Genomic DNA, 27,175 nt, shown 5'->3' on the forward strand with positions numbered 1-27,175 from the left:
ATTAAAGCAGCAAAACTTTGGGAGTTTGTGGAAATCTTGTACCATCAGAATGAGATTGTAGCATAGCGACGAAGTTTACGATAGTGTCTAGTGTTCAGTTGGCATGAATCGTAGCCAAAGTATAATACTTACAAGAACCATGGAGTGAAAGGCAAGATACAATCTAAGTCAGGAAGATTTTCTTTCCTGATTTAAAACAGATTGGCCTCTTTATTAAGTCCTAATCCTAGCTGGAAACTCATATAGCACTCATTACCTCTCTACACATAAAGACGTTCGCCAAACCGACTCTTACAAATTACATCTCTCTCTCTCTCTCTCTCTCTCTCTCTCTCTCTCTCTTACAAAACTGATATAGCATTGACGATGATGACGATAATGAGATGACGTTGCTTTCATGAATTCTATGATGTTACCCCCTCCATCAGTAGCATTAAAGCTTTAAGTAAAAATTCATCCATTTGTCAACTCTTTTTTAATTGCTCAATTGCATGTTTTGCCAAGTCTTTAATTGCTCATTTGCATCTTTCTTGGTAATTTACTGAGTCTTTTTTAATTGCTCAATTATATGTTTCCAAGTCTTTTTTAATTGCTCATTTGTATGTATAAATGATGAAAAGTTTGCCTACTCTATGTGCACATACAAAGGAACTACCAATTAGAAAGTTCATAGCGCTGCTACTGCCGCCTCTTTTAAAGATTTCCTCAACTCAAATTGTGAGTGTAGTTGTTTCTTTTTCCTTTCTCTTTGCTTTTTTTTCACATATATGCTTGATTGACATAAAATATCGTTGAATGAATAGGCAAATTGAACATGGCAGCTACAGTTGTTCATACAGTTCTTAACCATAAGAACTATGATGCTTGGAGTAATCAGATTGAGAACTACATGTTGGCTGAAGATCTTTTGGATGTTTTACATCAAGTATGTCCTATTTCAGAAGATGAAGAAAATAGTAGGGCTTGGAAGAAGAAGGATGCCAAGGCCTTATATGCAATCTGGAATTCTTGCGGGGGTGAAACTTATGGACTTATCAGGAGAGCAACCACGGCCAAACAAGCATGGGATGCTTTGTCGAATAAATTGAAGAAGTCAAGTGAACCATCAGATGAAAAAGATGAAAATGGTACGTACATACATGAAAAGTTGAAGGAAATAAATATACGGCAATGGTTGTACGGTTGTACCTTGTAGGTGATCTATGATTCTATATGTTATGATGATTTGATGAGGAATATTTTGTAATTATTTTCACACGCATAAGCATTTGTATGAAGGGAAATGAAAATGAAAATTCAGATTTGAACGATAGAATTTGTCATCTTAACATCAAAGTTTTCATTTTCAGAAATGAAATCAGTTGTTCAAGCGTATCCACCTCCGATTGATCTTGGTACTACGCCACCGTTGGCAAGGAAAGGCCGCACCGAAGGTATCCTCACAAATTCTGACTTCTATATAATTCTATTTAGTATTAAATTAATGAAAAACTTTTAAGCCCCGTATGACTAATAACTAACATCACCCATATAATTAGGGATGGAATCTCCTTTATATATATTGCATATTATTTTGTTATATTTTCCGCAGAATTTCCCATTTGTTTTCAAATTGTATAACTTATTTTTATGCAAGTATGGAAATTCAGCAATTAACAAACATGGCACGCAGGATATGATGAGAGCAATGCCAACGATATCCCTAGACTTTTCGCCGATTATGTGAAGTCTAATGATTGGAATAATGTGATCAAGCGTCTTCGCCAAAATAGAGAGGAAGGAAATGCAACACTTCCATTTGTGCGAAATGGTACAGTTCTTCACTACGCAATCCAGAATATCAAGAACTGCAGCGCGCGCATTATAAAACAGTTGGTGGAGTTAATGAAAAAGGAAGACTTGGTTATAACAGACGATGATGATTTAACAGCTCTTCATCTTTTAATAAGAGACAATCCGGAAGAGTATGAAATAGCTGAATGCATGGTTAAAAAGAACGACAGATTTGTGATTGGTAAGCTCATCCCGGTGCCTCTTGTTGTAGAGGCCCAAGAGAACACAAAAGGGGAAATGATGGCTCGCGTTCTCTATGCCCACACCCCACACACAGAACTAGAAGTTCCGTATGCCGCTCGACTTATTTCTCTCGGTTTTGATTACAACAAATTAGGTAAGCTTTTTCCCTTATGTGATTTTGTTTTTGTTACAATTTTTGTCAGTATACTTACAATGTTCTTTTTTTTTTCACACTTCTATTGTATATTAGATATTGCGTGGGATTTGATTCAACGTTACCCAAAGTTGGCCATGGCTATAGACTGCAATGGGAATATCCCCTTAGTAACATTGGCCAGTAACTCTTTTGCATTCAAAAGTGGAAGCCGACTCAGTTCATGGCAAAAAATGATCTATTATGGTTAGTAAATTATTGTTTTTTATTTTCTTCTTATATTTTTTCTTTCTAAAAGATAACACTTGATATAAGTCTAAGTTTGTGGGTCACTATTAGGATTAGTACACTTACTTGAAATTGGTGACCAAGATTATACATCATCATATTTTTGTTTTCATACCAAAATACCCCTAAGATTATAAATATTTATAAATATGTAAATGCACATAATCCCTTAATAACTTCAACTTTCCCGTTGAAAATATGTTCTATCTTCTTCTATAGCTCCCTCGCTTGACACCATTTGCTCATACATAATCTTTACAACACTGCAATGTCATACACAAATTTGTGTATTAGTAGCAATTTCATATGTCCATTAATCAAACCATCAATTTGTCCAGTAAGTGATGGTGTTTCAAAGATAATGTATGAGATTGTAATTGCATTCAAACTCAAGAGTGCAAAATACAATTTGCCCTTTTTGTTGTATTACAAATTAGTTTTACTTTATCTCCTTGTATCTCATTTTTTAATAGATCTATATTAATGCCGGAATAAAATGCTAAACAAAGAATAACATCAAGCAACATGGTCTTAAAAAACAAATCCTAGTCATTTCATATTTAGGAAGTTACATTTGAAAAAGAATAGTACTTGCATTCCCATTAGGGACATGACCTCATTTCTCCACTTGCAAATAACATATCTTTATTGTAGAAATTTCAGAATCGAAATCGTTATATTTCTTAATCTTCACTTGGAAGTCATATTCACAAAAATCATTCAAAATGGAGGTTGTTTGGTCATCCAAATGTATCAAATAAATAAACGGTTTGTCATTGATATGTTGGTACCTACATTGTTTATTTATTTGATATATTTGAATGATGCAACGATCTCCGGTTTGAATGATTTTTATTGTAAGGATGATCTTCAAAAGAAGATTAAGAATTTCAACAATTTTGATTATAAAATTTCTACAATAAAAGTAGTTATTTGCAAGTGTGAAAATGAACTTATACCAATAAGAAATGCAATAGGTGTATGCCTAAATTGTAAACTTGGTTGAGGTGAAAAGAAAAAATTGAGGTAATATTATTTATTATCTGGGAAGATAATTAAGTGTGATGTTGTTGTTAATTAAGTTGGTGAAAAAACAACTTACCATTTATTCTTTCTTTAATATCCCCATAGAATCCAGAGCTGTTTAAGAAATTTTTCTATAATCTAACCCCTTTTTTCTTAAAGGTACTGTAGAATGCATAGCTATTTTTTATATATATACAAAATTTATTTACACTAAGGAATGGGGTGAATAAATTAGTTATGAACTAGCTATTTACGAAATTCGAACCTAGAACTGCAAGTGACGAGACGAGGAATACTATTAGGTCATAACACTAAATGACAATCCATAGCTAATTAATAAAACAACTTACCATTTATTAGTTGGTGAAAAAACAACTTACCATTTATTCTTTCTTTAATATCCCCATAGAATCCAGAGCTGTTTAAGAAATTTTTCTATAATCTAACCCCTTTTTTCTTAAAGGTACTGTAGAATGCATAGCTATATAAAGGTACTGTAGAATGCATGGCTATTTTTTATATACATACAAAATTTATTTACACTAAGGATTGGGTGATTAAATTAGTTATGAACTAGCCATCTACGAAATTCGAATCTAGAACTACAAGTGACGAGACAAGGAATATCATTAGGTCATAACACTAAATGACAATAGCTACTTAAAAAAAATTCATTGTTATATATTTGGTTTGAGGGCTGAGTTCTTTGGAAATGTTTAACAATGCTGGAATGTTGAAGTAATCACTCTTAAGAGCTATATGTTTGGTTTGTGACATTGTGTAAAATGTGTAGTAATAAATATTAAAGGCTAATTTGCGATGACGACTCCGGAAACTCAAAGGCATTTTCACTTTGCCCCATGAAGTTTAAATCGTGTCACTTAGCTCATTGAAACTCAAATTTAGTCTCATTTTGTGTTAGGCCATCGAAATTCGTTAACTGTCCGTAAAAAATGTTGGCATGACATACATGAGAACCACTTATGTTGAATTGTAAGCACAGAGTCAAAAAGTAATAAAAAGATCAGTTTTTAAAAAATGTTAGACATTTGATCTAAGGTTGGAAAGGCTCTCACTCCGACAGAGAGCTCAATGGGTACAAACAGGTCGGGTTCGGGTTTAAATTTTTAATCCCATTATGCTAATGAAGCTCAAAGGCCTCTGTCAGACCATAAAGAGAATCAAAGGCATTTCATTTCCTCAGATATTTTGCATGTCTGCAATTCAATTTGGTTTTTAGTAGGGGTAGGTCCATTGATCCAAATGTGTCTCACTTTAATTAGAAAGATAATGCAAATATGATATGAAAAATGTAATAAAAATAACACATTTATAAGAAAAACAGAAAGGGAAAAAAAAAAAAAAAACAACGTAATACAGATAGGTGAGTATAACCAAAACCAACACAGTACAAAGAATGACCTATTTATGGTAAATACAGATAGGTGAGTATAACCAAAACCAACACGGTACAAAGAATGACCTATTTATGGTAAATAAAATGTTTATATTTGTCATCAAATTTGGCTTGTAATGCAGGAATGGGTATACTCCGATTCAGAGGACCAGTGGCGAAATTCCAAACATGTTTGGGTAGGCCACATATACATTTGTATCATTCATTGATTTCTTTTATGAGTGTTTTATTAATATTAAATTTTATTTTAATATGACTGTAATTTGTATTTGTTTTTAATGAACCTAGGAACCAATCATATATATCAGATGAAATTGACCCATGAATGGGTTCAGCAGTTTTTACCTCTCATGTGTAAAGCGGGTGAAGAAATTCTGACAATGAGTGAAAGAAGTGTGAGTTATTATAAAAGAAAGAAATTGGAAGCAGCACTGTGTGTGGCAGCAGAACGAGGGCATGTGGAGTACATTACAAATTTTCTTAAAGATTCCTTATCTACAATATTGGCAATTAGGAACGAAAAAGGCCAGAGTCTATTCCAAATTGCCGCTGAATCCCGTCACCACAATATTTATAATCTTATAAATGACCTCGATAAATATAAAATACAAGAAATAGTGGGGAATAAAGATCACTTTGGCAATAATATGCTACATGCGGTAGCAAATATTACCCCATTGTCACAAATCAATCACATTCAAGGTGCAGTTTCGCAAATGCAAAGAGAAGTACAATGGTTCAAGGTGACTATTTATCTATCTATGCTTATATATATGAAATTTTGCCTATATTTCTCATTTTCTCCTACTCCTTTACATATTTTTGTTATTTTATTTATTCAATTTCAAAGAAAAAAAAGAGAATGTAGAAATTACTTCTCTTAAAAAATAAAAAATCAAAACAAAAAGTTTGTCGACATGCACAAGCATAACATGAAAGAATTGCAATTAAAAAGGAAAACATTATTATGATTTAACTACGTACTATATTATCATCCTACGTGCTTAACTAATGATTTTGGGTTATGTGGTGTACGTGCTTAACTAATGATTTTGGGTTATGTGGTGTCTCAAACGACAAAAGTCCAAGCATTTATATGAAGAGATAAAGATTTCATAGTCAAATCCATAAATAATTTTGTTGTCAAACATGCAGAATGTGGAGAGCATTGCAGATGTCAAGGATTGTGAATCTGTAAACAATGATAATAAGACACCACGAGAAGTATTTACGGAGAATCACAAAGAAATGTGGAAAGAGGCAAAAAATTCAATGAAGGAAACAGCAAATTCTTGTACAGTTGTAGGTGCTCTTATTATCACCATAATGTTCGCTGCAATATTCACAGTTCCCGGTGGATATGATGGAGATACAGGTCTTCCTATATTCTTAACTAAAAAGGTATTCATAGTATTTATGGTTTCAGACGCAGTCTCACTTTTTTCTTCCACAACTTCGGTTATCATGTTTTTGGGCGTTATCACGTCACGTTATAATGAAGAAGATTTCCACGGATCCTTGCCCACAAAAATGATAATAGGCCTTTTCACCCTCTTTTTATCTATTGCCACCATGATGATTGTCTTTTCTTGTGCCCTTTACATTATGCTTGATGGAAAATCATCGATTGTTATTCCAACCATTTTGCTAGCCAGTGTTCCACTTACCTCGTACCTATGGATGCAATTTCCGTTGCTCGTTGAGTCTTTTCTACTTTTGGACTTGGCGAATTCTAAATTTTCTTATTTTTTAAAGAAATTTCTTATTTTTTTAAGAAATTTGTAAAGAGAAGCCAATGTACGTGCTTTTTATTTGGCCAATTATGTATGCCCTTTCGATTCTAATCTTACATTTGGATGAAGAAATTGTAAATTATTACAAATTGTAAAATGACAGAATTTAAATTGTCATCAAATAAAATCTCGTCAATTGCAAATGTTATTGTTTGGAGATTATGTACGTGGAATTTCAAAAGGACAAATTATAATCATGATTTATTTTGTTTCTTTGCAGTTCAACATTAAACTCTATCATTGAAAACAATATAAGACAAAGAAAGTGAAAACCATATATGGCAAAAGAAAGTGAAACAAGAAAAATATGAAATATATAAAACCCAAAATTTATAGCACCAAATAAGAGTTTTTTATTAGCACCTCACATATTGTTGAATGGGAAAATTAGGTTCACATCCTTCTTTTTGTTACTCCATTGATTAAAATCCTATTCATTTTCAATTTTTGATCAAGGTCCTTGGGTATTAATAACATCATTAATTATTTGAATAATAAAATATTTTTATTTTTAAATATATTCCTTTAATGTTAAAAATGTTACAATTAGTATATTTATATTTCTGGCTAAATTTTTTTATCATATATTTTTATTTTTAGTTTGTACCTATTTTTAATTTGCAAATATTTTTTAATTTGTACCAATTTTCTTTTCATTTTTAATTTGTACCCATATATTAGTTTTTTTTTTGTCCCCATATTTTTTAAAGTTTTATTTGTGTTTGTACCCATGTGTATACCGTCACATGATATTGTATATTTAATCAATGATAGAAAAATTACATATGGTATATTTATGTTTTATGCCTAAACTTTGTATCATATATATTTTTAGTTTGTACCCACTTTTAATTTGCAACATTTTTTTTTAAAATTTGTAGTATTTTCTTTTTAGTTTTATTTTGTACCCATGTATTAATTTCTTTTAGCGCCTATATTTTTAAAAATTCATTTGTATTCATAATTTTTAATCTTTTATCTGTACTCTAATTTATTTCTAATGTACCCATTATTCTTTATTAATGTACCACTTTGTTATATGTGAAATGTACCAATTTTTTTAACACTATGGATACATTCTTTTGCCATTTATTATTTCTTATTTTTATATAGTTTTTATCCATTTATTCAATCAAAATATTTGAATTTTTTTATTGTAACCGTTTCTAATAGTATTATAATGAGGGATTTTAAATTTATAGGATTATAAATCTCATAAAATATCAAACAATTAATGTCAAAACTATAAAAATATAAATATTAATAGTAATATAATGAAGTGTACAAAGTCAAGGGACCTTGATCAAACTTTGAATACTATTAAGATTTTAATCAAAGAATGTTAAGGATTAGGGACCGCATCAAAAATATCCCTTGTTGAATATATCCCACATAAATATGTAGTGTTAAAAAACCTCTCACATATTTGTTTAATCCTTATTGTTATTTTCGTTTGACTTTTTCATTTGACCACCATAAATATAGAGTAATGTGTAAGAAGCTAAAAATTATGGGTGAAAATAGAAAATATTGCCTACTTTTGAGGAGTAGGCATCAATTGTCTAAACCATTGAAGTTAATTTTGACCTACATGACTCATCAAAATATGTTTGCCTATTCAATTGCCTACACTATTAGAGATGCTCTTGCTGAAAAGAAGAAAATCAAACCGGACGTATGCATGATGGGAGGAGCAAAGAACACTCCGCTTATCAAATGTGTTCATAAAGGTTGTACATATATGTATATCATATGTTTCATACATCTATCACCAGTTTCACGTGGATTATAATTGTATAGTTATTTTATTTTATTTATTAAATTCGGGGATGGTGAGCAATTTTTGTATTTTTATATGTTTTTGGAGTTTTCAGACTTGACTCGTGGACGTTGGAATGAGCCGACAAGTGATTTCCTTCGTGAAGTAGTTGAAGTTGAGTTTCGTTGTCTCGCCCGTTGGATTTCTCTACAGCATTGGCTGGATGTGTTTTCGCTTCGAGCGATGAGTTATATGATCTTGTCAACCAATGATAAATTTACGTGGTATCATTCCTCTACAATGACTTTATGTGGCCTCATTATTTGGCAATGACTTGTTGTAGTCACTGATACAAATATGTTGCATCTATCGTTTTGTGGTATGGGTGGCGCCTTGCTGTTTGACGATGACTTGTGGTCACTAATAGAAATCTGTTGCATCTATCGTTTTGCGTAGTATAGTGGCGTGTGTAGTTTTGGTACACGTGGTATGGGTGGCGCCTCGTGTTACATCTAATATGGTTCCCTTGTCTGAGAAAATTCACACTAGATCATTTTTCTTGTTACTAGAGCATTGTCCCCAATCAGCACCTTTGTATTAGTTTGCAATGTTAAATAAAAGGATAACGATATGGATACTAAATTTATAAACCAAATGATGTGTCACACATATGACATGAACACATTAATCAACACTTAAGTAATAATTCAATCATCAACATCCACATCAATTGGTTCACAAAATTTGGTTTAGAAGTTTGTTCTCCCTAGCATTACTCTAAGTGAAATATCAACCTATCGTTTCTTGTAAAAAAGAATTTGTAAAAAGAGAAAAGATAAAGAGTACAAGTAGATCAAAAAAGGAAATATAAAGAAAATGAATGATAAAGAAAATGAAATGTTGAGATTAAAATAAAAGATCTAAATAATTGTGGAAATCAAAGCTAACGGCTGAAACACTCGTAAATTGAATGATACATAGCATTGAAGCCTTACCTGATTTTATACTTTTGCTTTGGTCCTTTTCTTTTGTAAAAATGATATTCTTACTTATCTTAGTGGTTGTTCAAATTTCTCATCTCACGTCACAATGAGATTCTTTCGAGTTTCTATAAATTTCTCTCCACTTCTCTCACTTGATTTCATTCTCTCTTTTCATCTTTGTAACCATTTTGGAGACTTATATTTTAAAAATTGTTTACATTTTGGATTGCAGGTTCTTCCTTGTCAAATTGGGACTTTGGTTTGTTTTTGTTCCTGGATCTTGTTGATTGCCTTACTTTCGAAATATATACACACATACTATGATTTATTCTCTTGTTAGTGTCGTTTTTTTTTTTTTTTGTGTGTGTGTCAATAGTTAGGTGGGGTTCTGAGGAGAAAAGGGAGCCTTGAATTTGGATGAGGAGGGCCACAAAGGTGCTTGATTTCCACTAGATCTATAAACGGGTCAGATTTATTAGGTTTGAGTCGGATTCAATCCTATCCGTTAATTGAATTTGGATGAGGAGGGCCACAAGGGCGCTTGATTTCCACTAGACCTGTAAACGGGTCAGATTTATTAGGTTTGAGTCGGATTCAATCCGATCCGTTAAGTTAACGGGTCATCCGAACCTGACCCGTTAAGCTAACTGGTCACCCGTTTCACCCGTTAATAATAATAATAATAATTATTATTTTTTTGCATAGATTTTATTTTTTGTTGTTAAGACTTTACTGAAATTACTAAAGTATCCTCAACTAACAAGTGCTAACGGGTTGACCCAAAATGACTCGTTATTTAACGGGTTCACCCGTTAGCAACCCGACCCATTAAGCATCCGCCCAAATACTAATATTAACGGATCGGGTCCAAACTATCAGGTCTAATTTCCACTATAGCACTTGCCCTCCTCAAGTGGTGTTAGACAGCTGACTTTGTTTCATTTTTTTTCTTTCACATATGCTCTATTAACATAAAATCTCTCGTTGAATAAATGGGCAGGTTGAATATGACTGCTACAGTTGTTTCTACAGTTCTTAACCGTGAAAACTATAAGGATTGGAGTTTTCGGATGAAGACTTACTTTTTGGCCGAAGATCTTTGGGACGTCGTCGAAGGCACCGTTAAGGAAGGAAAATAACAAAAGGCTTGGGAGAAGAAGGATGCCAAGGCCTTATATGCAATCCAGATTTCTTGCGGAGATGATACTTATCCATTAATCAAGGACAGAACCACGGCCGAAGAAGCATGGCTTTCTTTGTCATGGAGGTTGAAGCGATATGAACCAACAGATGAAGGACGATATAAATATGGTACGTACATACAAAAAAAAGTTGATGAGAAATATTTTGTAATTATTTTTCACACGTAAGCATAGGCATTTGTACATAGGAAGGGAAAAGAAAAAGAAAATTAAGAATTTAATGATATATCAAAATTTTCATTTTCAGCATGCGGGTCACTTGGCGAAATGTATCCAGACAGGTCAAAGTCGGCATTAGAAGAAGATCTCAGTGTCACTGGAGGTATCCTCACAAATTAATACTTTTTGTACATAATTCTATAGTAATGATGACCGTTTAGATTCATTATCGGTGATATTAATTAGGAGTGGAATCTCCCTCTTATATATTATATATTATTATTATTATATTTTCCGTAGAATATCCTATTTGTTTATTTCAAGAGGAATTTTATTAATTAATTATTTTTATGCAAGTATGGGAAATTTAGCAACTAACAAACATAGCGTGCAGGACATGATGAGTGCGATGAGAGCGTTGAGACTCTTGAGAGCAATGCCAACCATATCCAAAAAACTTTCGTGGAATATGTGTGGTCTAATGATTGGGATAATGCGATCAACTTTCTTCGCCAACATCCCCAACTAGGAATTGCAAAGCTCAATGGAATGGTACAGCTCTTCAAAACGCAGTCAGGAAGAGGTGCAGCGTGCGCATTATACAACAGTTGGTGGAGTTAACGGGAATGGAACACTTGGAAATACGAGACACTGATGGTTATACGGCTTTTTATTATTTGATATGTTTGTTTCCAGAAAGGGTTGAAGTAGCTGAATGCATGGCTAAAAAGAACCCCAATTCACTTACTATTTTACCTTGTTCGGATCTACTTCTGCTGACCCAAGGGCAGACAAAAGGGGAAATAATGGCTCGCTATCTCTATTTCCTCACTCCACCCGAAAGGATACAAGATATACTAGTTACTGATGCCGTTGAATTTATTTCTTACGGTTTCCAAAGATAAGTACAACTTTTCCCCGTCTGATTTAATATTTTTGTTACAAATTTTGTCTATATACGTTTACAATGTTTTCTTTTCATACTTTTATTATATATAGATATTGCGTGGGATTTGATTCAGCGTTATCCAAAATTAGTCATAGCTACAAACATCGACGGAAATATCCCCCTAGGAACATTGGCGAGTAACTGTTTTGCATTCAAAAGCGGAAGCCCGCTCAATTTATAGGAAAAATTGGTCTATTATGGTTAGTACATAATTGCTTTTCGTTTTCTCATTGTATTTTTTTCTTTCTAAAAGATAAAACTTATGTGAAATTGGTCCAATGTCTAGAAAGTACACATCATCATATTTTTATTTTTGTAACAATATTAATATACCACTAAGATTATAAATATGTATATGCACATATTTATAATCTGCACATAATTCATTAATTATAGGATTACTAGTAGAACGAATTCCTTAATTATAGGAGTCGAACTAATCCCTTAATAACTTCAACTCCCCTGTAGAAAAATATGGTCTCTCTGTCTTCTTCTTCATATTTCCCTTAATAATTTTGTGCTCATGTTTCTGTTTCCACAACAAAAATTGTCTTTTACTGTTTTTTCACTTCCCTCACCCGCATGTCATCTCCACGTTCTCTCTTCTCCCATTTTCTCTCCCTCAAAAATAAAAACAACTTAATCATGCATGAGACCCACTTATGCTGAACTGTAGGCAAAGGGGACCAAAAAATAATAAAAAGATTAGTTTTTGAAAAATGTTAGACATTTGATCTAAGTTTGGAAAGGCTCTCACTCCGACAGAGAGCTTAATGGGTACAACGGGTTGGGTTTGGGCTTAAATTTTTAAACTCATTATGCTATTGGAGTTTAACGAGTTTGACATGATACAACTCATTAAAATAGAGGGTTCACACAAACACAACTTAACATAAAAATCTTGGTTGAGAAGAATATTTCATTGAATTAATGATTGAGCTTGTATTCTTATCTTGATAGGTATATGCATAAAACCTCTTCCTCCCATAAACAAGGAAAAACATGAAAGTGCGCAGAGTGATCAAAGGCATCATCTCATTTCCTCAGGTAATTTAAATGTCTGCAATCGAATTTGGTTTATGTTAATGCCATGCCAATGCTACTACAAAAATATATGAACATATTTATTCCATATTTCCTAGAGTTGTATTCATGATATCAGTAGATCGATAGAATGTTAGGTAGAGTCATGCAATGCAATTCAAGTATGGTCACATTGAATTAGCAAAATTCTTAAACCACAAAACATAAACAAAATGGGCAGATTATAGTACCCTTTAAAACCGAAACAGAATAAGGGTTTTCTCGGATTTCACCTTTATTTCACCCACAACCTTCCATTCTTCTTGGACAACCTTGATTCACCTTCCTCCTCCCCAATCTTCCACATGCATACACAAAATGGAATTAAAGTTTTGATTTTGGAAAAACACTTACACTGGAGAGGACAACCCATGACAAGTGGATCATTTTTACGGTCGAGCCCCAATTCTGGCAGGTTTGGTCGGAAATCCCATGGTCACCGTTTCTTAGGGTTTGAAAAAAGGACGGGAAGAGGATTGTGAATGTATAATTTGACGGTAGTTGATGACCGGTGGACGGCGGCGCTGTTTGTCTTTACTGGGTTACTGAAGCAGCGTGAAAGGGAAGAGGGAGTAAGGTATGGGAGGGAGGAGAGATAGAGAGAGAAAGTGATAAAAAGAAAAAGGAAAGGAAGGGAAATAAAAAATAATGGTAATGAAACTGAAAGCATAAGGTAAAATTCAACTAATATTGAAAAATAAGTATATATCCTTCAGCTAATGGAAAAATAACTGATAGGAGGGAAATGGTGTTAGTTGCAAATAAAATGTTTTTTTTTTTTTTTTTTTTCATCAAATTTGACTTGTAATGTAGGAATGGGTTTATTCTGAATACTAGTGGCAAATCCCAAACACTTTTGGTGGACCACCTACACATTCATATTGTTAAATGATTTTTTTATGATAGTGTTATTAATAGTCAATATTATTTTTAAATATTTTTTTAATGAACCTAGGTATCAATCGTATATATTATATAAAAATTGGTGCATGAGCGGGTCCAACAGTTTCTCCCTCTTATGTGTAAAGCAGCGGAAAGGTATATGAGGTATTATCGACGTGAGAAATTGAAGGAAGCACTGTGCGTGGCAGAAGAACAAGGGCATGAAGAGTATATTACTCATTTTCTTATATATTCCTCATGTCCCGTACTTGAAGTTAGGAATGAAAAAAATCAGAGTCTGTTCCAAATTGCCGCTGAATGTCGTCACTACAATGTTTATGATATTTTATGTAAGTTTCTCCGAAAACTAGATAAAGATGGCCTTGATCAATTCAAATATGGCCTTCATGAACCCAATGGACTAAAGGTATCGTTTGGTATGCAGACGGGACGGGACGAGACGGAACGAAATGGGACGGGACAAGACAGGACGAAACGGAGAGGGAGCAAAGATGCTCTCGGATGGAAACAAGGAGGAAGAAGAAGGAGACGGAGAGGCTATAATTTTGTGTTCCACATATGTGGAACGAGTCGTTCCAGGGGGTGAGGCGGAACGAAAATTCACCTAAAATTCGTCCCATGGAACAGCACGTCCCACCCATTTTAGGCGCACTAAATGTGGGATGGAACGCCTCGTCCCACTTCGTTCCGTCCCGTCCCACATACCAAACGGTACCAAAGGGAATAGTGGGCCATTTTACAGTTCTCTGAAAGTTAGAGGTAGATTTGTTATTATCCGAAGGCTTGGGACAAAACTGTGATTTTAGAATTGTTTTTGGGGCAAATGCTTGCTACTTTTCCAGCAAGGTAGCATGTATATAATTGAGAAGTTTTTTAGGACCCAAATAACAAAAAAAAAAAAGTTTTAAGGGTCCAACTGAGATAAGGTGATGTTAATCCGACCTTGAATATGCAAGAAAGTAAAGAACACAAGATGTATCGTGGTTCACCCCAATGTTTGGATTACGTCCACACTGATATTGTATTTCTTTGAGATGATTGTGAGGGAGAGAGATAGAGAGCCTCTGTAATGAGAGTGAGGCTTTGAGAGGGTGAAGGTCAGGCCTAAGAATTAGCCTCTCCCAATAAGGAGAGTGAGGGGTCTTTTTATAGAATAAGAGCTCCTCACTTATTACATATGATGTAGAACAAATGGCGGAATGGATCGAGGAGGAGATGGAATGTCGGAAGACAAAAGGGCGCAATCATAAAAGGGGTATTAATTTCCCATAAAAGTGGCTTGAGCCACTTTTCGCAGAAACGTGTTTAAATAATTCTCCCACAAAGGTGTCTCGAGCCATCTTTTGCAGAAAGTCATCGAAACAGTAGTCTACTAATAAATAGAGTCTTTTGGGGTTTCAAGGGCTTTATTATATGTCAGTTATTTTCATTTTAATTCCTTAAGTCTTTTGAGTTTCCAAAAAGGTTGTAAAAGGCTTATTTAAAGCCATGGCTTTGTAATCATTTAGACATCTTTTATCAATTAATCAAATTATCCTTTGGGATTTCTATCAACTAGTGGACTCCAGTAAACTTTGTTCTATAAGGGATTACGCTGGTAACCCTTTCATTGCTTCGTGCTGCGTCAATTGGTACCAGAGCGGGTTTCTCCCGTCTTGGCATCGTTGATTATCTTATCTATCCATGGGTGATCGTGATCGTGAACCTGCCCCTATCACTCGAGCAGACTTGGATGCTCAAGCTGAACAGATTACAAACTTGACTACTCAAATTGGAGAACTTCGTGAGATGTTGGTCCAAGCCATCGGTCCAAATAATCATAGAGCTACTGGAGTCAATAATCTACGAGTTCCTAGGCTCCGTGTTCAAGACAGCGAATCGGAGTCCTAAGAAGAAGATGTGGAACCACATGCAGCTAACAATCCAAACCATCAAAACCGCAACAACTTTGATGACTTTCGGATTAAGGCCGACATTCCAACTTTTGCAGGAAACCTTAAAATCGAAGATTTCCTGGATTGGCTAGTTGAAGTAGAAAGATTCTTTGATGTCATGGAGGTTCCCGAGACAAAGATGGTGAAGATGGTGGCCTTCCGTCTCAAAGCAACTGCCGCTGTTTGGTGGGATCAATTACAAAATACTCGGCAGAGGCAAGGAAAGAATCGAATTCGCACTTGGAGAAAAATGAAGCAACTCTTGATGGATCGTTTCTTACCTGCGGATTATGAACAGCTTTTGTATCGTATGTACATCAGCTGCGTCCAAGGCAATAGAAAAGTGACTGATTATACGGATGATTTCATGAGACTTGCGGAGCGAAACAATCTGATGGAGACAGAAAATCAAAGGGTTGCAAGGTTCGTGAATGGATTGAAACCCTCAATTCAAGAAAAGATTGGGCTGCAAAATCTGTGGAGCTTGCAAGAGGCCATTAACATGGCCTTGAAGGCGGAGATAATAGAGAAAGAAAGGCGACAAACCTCTTACCGAAGGAACGTGACGGAGCATTTTGAAAATCTTGTTGTCTCGTCCACCGACAAAGGGAAATCTGTGCCACAAAGTTCGGGAGAATTGAAACCTTCAAGTCTTTCTTCTCGAGCAGCAAATAAAGGGAGTAGCAGAACTTTTAACAAGGGGCAGAATAGAAACCAACCTCTAAGGGAGAATCCGTATGCCAAGCCTATGGGAGACATTTGTTATCGTTGCAACAAAATCGGGCATTGATCTAACGTTTGTCCTAAACGGAGACAAGCCAATTTGTTGGAGGCTGAAGGGGACCAAGAAGAAGTTGGTGATGATGACTATGAAGGTGTTGAATTCACAACTGAAGAAGGAATGGATCGCCTCGCTTTGGTGTTGCAGCGAGTTCTTTTAACACCAAAAGAGGATGGGCAACGACACTGCATTTTTCGTTCTCTTTGCTCCATCAACAGCAAAGTTTGCGAAGTGATTGTAGACAATGGAAGTTGTGAAAATTTTGTGGCCAAGAAAGTGGTGGAGCGTTTACAGCTACCAACGGAGCCTCATGTCACCCCATACTCACTTGGATGGGTGAAGAAAAGACCTTTCGTCTATGTCACAGAAACTTGTCGTGTCCCACTTTCCATTGGTAAGCATTACTGTGATGAAGTACTTTGCGATGTTATTGATATGGATGCTTGTCGTATACTATTAAGGAGACCGTGGCAGTTTGATGTGGATTCGACATTGAAGGGTCAAGATAATGTGGTGATATTTACTTGGAATAATCGGAAGATTGCGATGGCTCCTATTTCGCCCTCTGAAGTACCAAAAGCAAAGAATACTAGTTTCCTCACTCTAATTAGTGATAAGCAGGAGATTGAAGGGACCCTAAAAGAAGCAGATTCTTTCTTTCCGATCGTGATGAAGGGACAATTGACAAAAAACAAAGAAGAGGAACAAATCTCTTCAGAAGTGCAGCAATTATTGGAGGAATTTCATGAACTCATTTCTGACGAGTTACCTAACGAGCTTCCTCCCATGAGGAACATCCAACATCAAATTGATTTGGTACCTGGAGCTAGCCTACCAAATCTTCCCCATTATCGAATGAGCCCTGCAGAAAATGAGATTTTGAGGGAACAAATTGAAGACTTGCTGCGAAAGGGGTTTATCTGAGAAAGTATGAGCCCTTGTGCAGTACCTGCCCTATTGGTTCCAAAGAAAGACAAGGAAAAGAAAAAGGCATGGCGTATGTGTGTAGACAGCCGAGCTATTAACCAAATCACCATCAAATACAGATTTCCAATACCTCGATTAGATGACATGCTAGATGTGCTTGAAGGTTCGAAATTATTTTCAAAAATTGACCTTCGCAATGGCTACCATCAAATTCGAATCAGGCCTGGAGATGAGTGGAAAACGGCGTTCAAGAGCAAGGATGGACTGTTCAAGTGGCTAGTGATGCCATTTGGATTGTCTAATGCACCGAGTACCTTCATGAGGCTTATGAATCAGGTTCTTCGTCCCTTTATTGGTCTCTTTGTTGTGGTTTACTTTGATGACATCTTAATCTATAGCAAGACCAGAGAAGAACACATGATGCATTTGAGACACGTTTTGGGTGTTTTGAAAGAAAATAAATTGTATATGAATCTCAAGAAATGCATATTTTGTACAATTAAATTGTTATTTCTAGGATTTGTGGTTGGTGAAAATGGTATTTAGGTGGATGATGAGAAGACCAAGGCCATCCGAGATTGGCCAACTCCGAAGTCCATCTCCGACGTGAGGAGTTTCCATGGCTTGGCTACTTTTTATCGGAGATTTGTGCGGCATTTCAGCACCATCACCACACCCATTACAGAATGTTTGAAGACAGGCAAGTTCCGTTGGGGAGATGAACAAGAACAAAGCTTTGTTTTGATCAAAGAGAAGCTTTGTACTACTCCGGTGTTAGCTCTTCCAAATTTTGAGAAAGTATTTGAAGTCAAATGTGATGCAAGTGGAGTGGGAGTGGGTGCTGTCATTTCCTAAGAGAAGAGACCTATAGCTTTTTTCTCTGAAAAGCTAAGTGAAGCCCGTAAAAAATGGAGCACTTATGATCAGGAGTTTTATGCGGTGATTCAAGCTTTAAAACAATGGGAACACTATCTCATTCAGAAAGAATTTGTGTTATTCACGGATCATCAAGCCTTGAAGTTTATTAACAATCAGAAGCATGTTAATAAAATGCATATCAGATGGGTAACGTTCTTGCAAAAATTTCCATTTGTTATCAAGCACAAATCTGGAGCTCAAAACCGTGTTGCCGATACCTTGAGTAGACGAGCATCATTGCTGATCACTCTTTCCCAAGAAGTTGTGGGTTTCGAGTGCTTAAAGGAGTTGTATACAACCGATGATGATTTTCAGGAAATATGGAGGAAATGCATCAATCATGAACCTATGGCATATTACTCTATCAACGAAGGTTTTCTGTTCAAAGGTAACCAATTATGTGTTCCTATCTCTTCCTTGCGGGAAAAGCTTATTCGAGATTTGCATGGAGGAGGATTAAGCGGTCATCTTGGTCGTGACAAGACGATAGCAAGTTTGGAAGAAAGGTACTTTTGGCCACAATTGAAACGGGATGTTGGAGCCATTGTGAGGAAGTGTTACACTTGTCAGGTTTCAAATGGGCAAGTCCAAAATACGGGTCTTTACATGCCTTTACCTGTTCCTAACGATATTTGGGAAGACATTGCTATGGATTTTGTGCTTGGACTACCCCGAACACCAAGGGGAATGGATTCAGTTTTTGTGGTGGTTGACAGGTTCTCCAAGATGGCTCATTTCATTGCTTGCAGAAAAACCGCTGATGCATCAAACATAGCCAAACAGTTTTTCAGGGAGGTTGTTCGATTGCATGGGGTACCTAAGTCCATCACTTCTGATTGAGACACCAAGTTCTTGAGTCATTTCTGGATTACATTATTGAGAATGTTTGGGACTACTTTGAATCGAGGTACTACTGCACATCCCCAAACTGATGGACAAATAGAGGTCACAAATAGGACTCTTGGTAACATGATTCGAAGCATTTGCGGAGAAAAAACAAAACAATGGGACTATGCCCTACCTCAGATGGAGTTTTCTTATAATAGTGTTGTGCATCGTGCTACTGGTAAGTCACCATTTTCCATTGTTTACACTGCCACTCTTCATCATGTGGTGGATTTGGTGAAGCTACCTAGGGGACATGGACTTAGCATTGCTGCAAAAAAATATGGCTGAAGATGTGGTGGCAATTCGTGATGAGGTCAAGCAACGGCTTGAACAAACCAATGTTAAGTATAAGGAAGCAGTGGACAAACATCGGCGGGTGAAAGTGTTTAAGGAAGAAGATTCTGTCATGGTGTTCTTGAGAAGAGAACGATTCCCTGTTGGAACTTATAGCAAGTTAAAGCCACGAAAGTATGGTTCATTCAAAGTTATCAAGCGAATTAATGACAATGCCTATGTTATTGATTTGCCGGAGTCTATGGGAATTTCCAATACTTTCAACGTTGCTGATTTGTATACCTTCTGTTTGTACCATACTTGACTAATCCCGAAACTACTAAGCACCGGTCAACGTTATATCGTCAAGGACCAGAAGAGCTTCCCTTCAACCAGAAGGCCAATCACAATGCGACACGTGTCGACATCAGAAGCCAATCACAGCGTGACACGTGTCAACATCAGAAGCCAATCACAACACGACACGTGTCAATGTTAGAACAAAACTAGAAACTCTCTTCTATAAATAGGGATCATTCTCCCACAATAATCTTTAATGTCATTTTGTACTAAACTATTCACTAGAACTCACAAAATGAGAGCTTGAACCTATGTATTTGTGTAAACCCTTCACAATTAATGAGAATTCCTCTACTCCGTGGACGTAGCCGATCTGGGTGAACCACGTACATCTTGTGTTTGCTTCCCTGTCCCTATTCATTTACGTACTTATCTTCACTAGTGATCGAAGTAACCAAGCGAAGGTCGCAAACTTGACACTTTCTGTTGTACCAAAGTCCTCGCTGATTTTGTGCATCAACATTTGGCGCCGTCTGTGGGAAACGACACTTATTCCCACTATCTTCAGCTTTGTCAAGCTGGTTTCCACCGCTCGTACACTTTATTTTGGCCAAACATCTCTCTCCAACATGGGGAGTGAAAGAAGCCATAGCACACAGAATGACACCCCTATTGGACCTAGTATGAAGCAACGAAAGCAGGAAGGAAATAGAGTTACTCTTCAAGCTAAAGTCGATGAGTTAGAAGCTCAGAACAACAAGATAGTGATGAGGAACGAGGTCCTCCAAGAGCAGTATGAAAAACTTTTCGAGATGCTTCACGAGGCTAGGCATGCTCAAGCACACAAGCTCGTCGCCCCTGCTGAGGTCAACAATCATCTGAATGCCCCCCAACACGGAGGGTCACCGATATCCAACACGGACATCCCTGATAGGGATCGAGCTACACATCAATGTGATAATCAACATGAGACTTCTCTCAACCCAGCTGCTTCAACCCGAAGCAGAAGGAGTAGAGGAAAACACCTCCTCACAGAAGGAGTGGAAGGATCAAAAGCCGTCTATCGTGATTGTTGAGACTTCCTAAAGCAACGTCGAGAGAATCCCATCCACATAAGCTCGAAGATCAATGACCCAAGAGTTTCTGAAAGACTCGGTCCTCTCCCACGACCCAGGCCAACAATTAATCTAGGGAATGGGCAACAAGTCCCAGAAGAACATGAAGGTACAGGGGACTCGGAAATGTTCTGACATACTCACTCTAGGAGTCAGTGTGACGAGTCCAAGGAAAAATCATGCTATCTTGATCAAACTTTCCTACTTCCAAGAGGCGATGGGGACTTACGGAAGAAAACTTCAGTGATGCACAACTCCACTCAGGACCCCATCGTCCTACAGCTCCTGAAGGAAGTAAACAAGTTGAAGGCTGAACGTCAAGCCGAGATACCTGACTGGAACCAACCCAGGCCTGGCCCCCTCACAAGAAGGATCTTCAACACCCCCTCCAAGCGAAGACAAAGCAGAAGCTTGACTTACAACTCTATACTGGAAGGGAAGACCCGATTGAACACCTTAACCTCTTTGAGTCCACCATGGTATACCGGAGACACACCGATGAAGAACGGTGCCTTCTCTTCCCCTCCACCCTCTCTGGCGGAGCTTTAAACTGGTATTGCCGTCTTCCACCCGAGACGGTAGACTCATTTGAAGAGTTGAGGAAGTTGTTTGTCTCTCAACACATATTCCAGACCGATCGCTTGAATTCCGCAGATGACTTGTACACTATTCGCCAGAAGCCGGACGAGTCATTACGAAAGTATGCTGGCCGCTTCAGCCATGAGTATTCCCGCTGCGCTAAGGCAGATGACAAGACCGCCCTCAAGGCCTTCACGGCAGGCTTACGTGACTGTTTCTTCAAGTACATGATCAATGCCAACACTTGGAAGACTTACTCTGAGGTGATGGCACAAGCTTATAACCATGCCTCTGCCGAGGCAAGGACATATCAAGGGAAACCCCCTACAGTCACCCCTTATCAGCAAGTAGAGAGTGGAGGCCAGATCAAACCGAATGAAAAGACCTTAACCTTCCAAACGGTAGCAGCACACCCCCCGGCCTCATTTAATGTTTCGCCAAGTCAGCAGACATATCAATCCCAGGGCAAAAGGAAAGATTTCCATCCTCACCAATCTCATTTTAATAAAAAGAATAAGGGGCACTATCGGGATAACTCAGGATATCGTCACAATAACGCCCGTCCCCAGGCAGTCAATGCAGTGGGCCAATCACATGTCAAGACAGGCCCTACCCCGAGCTATGAGACATACACACCTTTGAACGCTACATGCGCGGCCATTTACCCCAGTATAGCTCATCTGATACCAAAGCCAAAGCCAAGACAGCCAGATTACAAGTCCACGAAAAACACGGGCATGTTTTGCTGCTACCACGAGTATAATGGCCATGATGGCGAGAAGTGCGTCATCCTCCGTGATCATATTGAAGCTTTGGCACGTGAAGGAAAAATTGATCAGTTCCTCCTTCACCCTCCAAGGGATAACCGTAACCAACGCCAGGTGAATGTGATATATTCTATAAGCGGCGGCACACCTATGTCTGAATCTTCCAATAGGGCCATGAAAAACAGTGAACGAACTTTGAGACTTGGCCATCAAGTGTTTCACGTGGAAGACATCAGGGGAGGCAAGTATCAAAAGCCTAACTGGGATCCAATATGTTTCTACCCTGAGGAAGAAAGAGGTATCATCTACCCTCACAACGACCCGCTGATCGTGGAGGCTCACATAGCAAATTTTGATGTGAAACGAATCCTGATAGACACAGGTGCTTCAGTCAATATCATGTTTGCTGAAGCTTTCAAGGCACTTAATGTAGCTGAACACTTGCTCGATCGCTCGATTTCTCCTCTGATAAGCTTCTCTGGCGATATCGTGCAACCTTTAGGGAGTATACACTTACCCCTCACCATTGGTACATGCCCCTACACAGCTACTATTACCACTAACTTCCTAGTGGTCAATTGCCCGATGGCATACAATGTCATCTTTGGGCGCACAGGCATCAATGATCTCAAGGCCATGGTATCCACACATATGTTGTTGATGAAGTTTCCAACACCTTTCGGCAATGGATACATTAGGGGAGATCAACTTAGTGCTCGATCATGTTACAACACTTCAGTTAAGCAACAACATCTGCCTGTCCCCAATGAGACCCTCTCTATACATAACCAAGTAGTAAAGACCAGTCCAGATGAAGCCAACTCGGATCTTCATAATGGCAACAGTCAACCCGATGACCCTCGAGATGACTCCTTCACCCAGCAAGCACAACCCGCTAAAGAGTTAGAGAATGTCTCTATCTCCAAAGACCATCCAGATCGCATGGTGAAGATTGGCACCACTTTGTCACCACCCCTTCGGTTGTCGTTGATCTCATTTTTGCAAGAGAACGCCGAGGTCTTCGCTTAGTCATATAAAGATATGCCGGGCATCTCTCCCGATATCATCTGTCACCACTTAAGTATTGATCCCAAGACCAAACCAGTAAAACAGAAGAGAAGATCTTATGATGTTGAACGATACGAGGCGATGAAAGCAGAAGTTGAAAAACTCAAGGACATAGGCTTCGTCTGTGAAGTCAATTACCCAACATGGGTAGCAAATGTTGTCCTTGTTAAGAAAAATCCGACCAAGGAAAGTCTCCTGCTTCAAAAGGTCTTGTGGAGAATGTGTGTCGACTACACCGACCTAAACAAAGGATGCCCAAAGGATAGTTTCCCCCTTCCTCTCATTGATAGACTTATAGACTCTACGGCAGGGTGTGAGCTCTTGAGCTTCATGGACGCTTATTCAGGATACAACCAAATCCTCATGAACCCCTCAGACCAAGAACACACAGCCTTCACTACTGACAGGGGACTATATTGCTACAAAGTCATGCCCTTCGGTCAAAAGAATGCAAGAGCAACTTATCAGAGACTGGTCAATTCAATGTTCGCCGAACAGATTGGGAAGAGCATAGAAGTTTACGTTGATGATATGTTAGTCAAGAGCAAACATGCTGACCAACACATCACCAACCTATCTGAAACTTTCACCATTCTAAAGAGGTATCGAATGAGGTTGAACCCCAACAAATGTGCCTTCGGCGTGGGCTCTGGCAAATTCTTAGGCTTCATGATTAGCCAACGAGGCATTAAAGCTAACCCCGAAAAGATCAAAGCAATCCTCGACATGAAAGAGCCAGTAACTTCAAAAGACATCCAAAGCCTTACGGGCAAGGTGGCAGCCTTAACCAGATTCATCTCTAAGGCCACAAACAGATGTGCTCCTTTCTTCAAAGCACTCAAGGGAAATAAGAAGTACATTACATGGACGGAGGAATGTGCCAAGGCATTCAGGAACCTCAAAGAGTACATGAGTAAAGCCCCTATGCTCTCCAAACCAGAAGTTGGTGACACTCTCATTATCTATCTATCGGTCTCGGCTTCAGCAGTCAGTTCTGTTCTTATCCGAAAGGACAGTGGTGTCGAACGGCCCGTCTACTACGCTAGCAAGGCCCTACAAGATGCGGAGACACGATACTCCAACATTGAGAAATTAGCTCTAGCATTGGTCATGTCTGCTCGAAAACTTCGCCCTTATTTCCAAGCACACGTCATCATCGCGCTTACCAATCACCCTCTTCGACAGATACTCCAGAGTCCTGACACATCTGGGTGAATGATCAAATGGGCGATAGCATTGGGTGAGTTTGACATCTCCTACCAACCAAAACCAGCCGAAAAAGGTCAAGCAGTAGCAGATTTCATCGCCGACTTCACATATCCTGTTGACATTGCTTCTACACCTGAAGCAATAGCTTCATTACCATCGAAAGCTCAGAAGATAGAATCAACAACCCCAGTATGGAGTCTGTATGTTGATGGCTCATCCAACCAACAGGGCTGCGGAGCACGATTAGTCCTCACTACCCCTGACAAAGTGGCGATAGAATACGCTCTTCGTTTCAAATTCAAGGCATCGAACAACGAGGCCGAATACGAAGCCCTTCTAGCAAGCTTACGTTTGGCCAAGCATCTTGGGGTTAAATGAATTGATATCTTCAATGACTCCCAATTAGTGGTCAACCAAGTCACAAACAACTTTGATGCTAAGGATAGCTCTATGGCAGCATATCTTGCGCAAACGCGACTTTTGCTCAAGCACTTCCACTACCAGATCACCCAAGTTCCTCGAGCGGCAAACAGTCATGCAGACGCTTTGGCTCGCCTCGCCTCGGTAGTGGAAGACAAGATTGGGAGAAAAATTCATGTCGAATTGTTGGCAGTACCAAGCACCATGGTCGCGGAAGTGTGCAATTTACAACAAGGAGATAGTTGGATCACCCCAATTTATAAATTCCTTGCTCATGGCACCCTCCCAATTGACAAAGTCCAAGCTAAGCAGATTCGATACAAGTCTGCCCGCTACCTGATCATTAATGACCAACTCTACAAGCGCGGTTTTACCCTGCCATACCTAAGATGCCTTACACCTGCGAAGGCGGAAATTGTCCTTCGGGAAATACATGAAGGAGTCTGCGGAGATCATGCTGGGTCTCGATCCCTAGCACATAAGACTTTTCGCCAAGGATACTATTGGCCAACACTCCACCAAGATGCCATCAGAATATCTCGCTCATGTGATAAGTGTCAACGCTACGTAACTATCCCTCACTCCTCTCCCGAGCCGCTCACTCCTATAATCAGGCCTTGGCCCTTCGCCCAATGGGGACTTGATTTGATCGGCCCAATGCCTGCAGGGAAGGGCAAGGTCCGCTATGCAATCGTTACAGTTGACTACTTCACAAAGTAGGCTGAAGTAGAACCCTTGACAACCATTACTGAGGGAAAAATAGAAGACTTCGTATGGAAGAACATCCTCTGTAGATTAGGCATTCCCAATGCGATAGTCACGGACAATAGGCGGCAGTTCGACAACAAGAAGTTCAAGATGTTCTGCTCTAAGTTCAACATCAACTTATGTTTTGCCTCTCCAGCCCATCCCCAGTATAATGGACAAGTCGAGGCCGTTAACAAAATAATCAAGCGCACACTGAAAACTAGCTTGGACAAAGCTAAAGGTTGTTGGCCAGAATTCGTACCCCAAGTTCTTTGGTCATACCGCACTTCATATCGGACTTCCACAAGAGAAACTCCATTCTCACTTGCTTTTGGTACAGAAGCAGTTGTCCCGGTTGAGCTTGAGCAAGCAACATACCGAATCCAGAATTACATGCAGAGTGAGAACGACAAACAACTCACCCTCAACCTGGATCTAGTCGAGGAACACAGAAATCAGGCTCACCTGAGGAATGTCGCCTACAAGCAGCGCATTTCCAACTACTACGACTCAAGGGTCAAACCTCGCTCTTTCAAAGTGGGAGACTGGGTACTGAAGAAAAGATTACTCTGTGATAGCGTCCCGAGTGAAGGAACACTCAGTCCTAACTGGGACGGACCGTTCGAGGTCGTCGGCATCAGCCGCCCTAGCTCCTACAAGCTCAGAAACTCCGACGGCAAGACCCTTGGCCATCCATGGAATGCTGACCACTTGAAGTACTATTACAAATAGACTCACATTGTACAAGTGTTAAGCTACAGCAGTTCGGCATCCTATGTAACAAAGACCGTTTGGTATGAATTCAATAAATAGGTGATTTAGCCAACTCGGCCCTAAACTCTTTTACATTCTGAGCAATGAAACACTCAAGTGTTGAAGCTTCAACGCAAATGTTTCCAATGCAAAACAAAATCTAAGTATGTGTCAACAAGACTATACAAAGGATCTACATCATACATTCCAACACATTCATACATAAACATCATACATTCCAATACATTCATACATAAACATCATACATTCCAACATATTCATGCATAAACATCATACATTCCAACACATCCATACATAAGCCAACTGTGCTTCGAAAGGGTTCAACACACTTTAGGTCATTCGACATTTGCCACAATGTGCCTCGACACCTTGCCCTTATTCTCACCAACTAGGTGATGAAGGAACTCACCTTCGTACCACCAACTAGGTGATGAAATGTACAACCCGTACTCTAATATTATTTGGAAACCTGCCAACCTTATCACCAATCAGGTGAAGAAGGAACTCATCTTCATGCCACCAACCAGGTGATGAAATGTACAACGCGTACTTTCCTTCATGCCACCAACCAAGTGATGAAATGTACAACGCGTACTCTCATTCATGTCACCAACCAGGTGATGAAATGTGATGAAAGGTGATTAAGGAATTCACATTCGTACCACCAACCAAGTGATGAAAGCAACCCACCATTCATTCCACTAACCAGAAGACGAGTGGTACAACTTGTACATGTGAACTCC

At 38.3% G+C, this 27,175-nt stretch overlaps 1 pseudogene; it reads left to right on the forward strand.

The window, feature by feature from the left end:
* Positions 1–814: 814 nt before the first annotated feature.
* On the forward strand, positions 815–6,790 carry LOC126610771 (uncharacterized; annotated as a pseudogene).
* The last annotated feature ends 20,385 nt before the right edge of the window (positions 6,791–27,175 follow it).

This window comes from Malus sylvestris, chromosome 17, assembly GCF_916048215.2.
Source record: "Malus sylvestris chromosome 17, drMalSylv7.2, whole genome shotgun sequence".
NCBI lineage: Eukaryota > Viridiplantae > Streptophyta > Magnoliopsida > Rosales > Rosaceae > Malus > Malus sylvestris.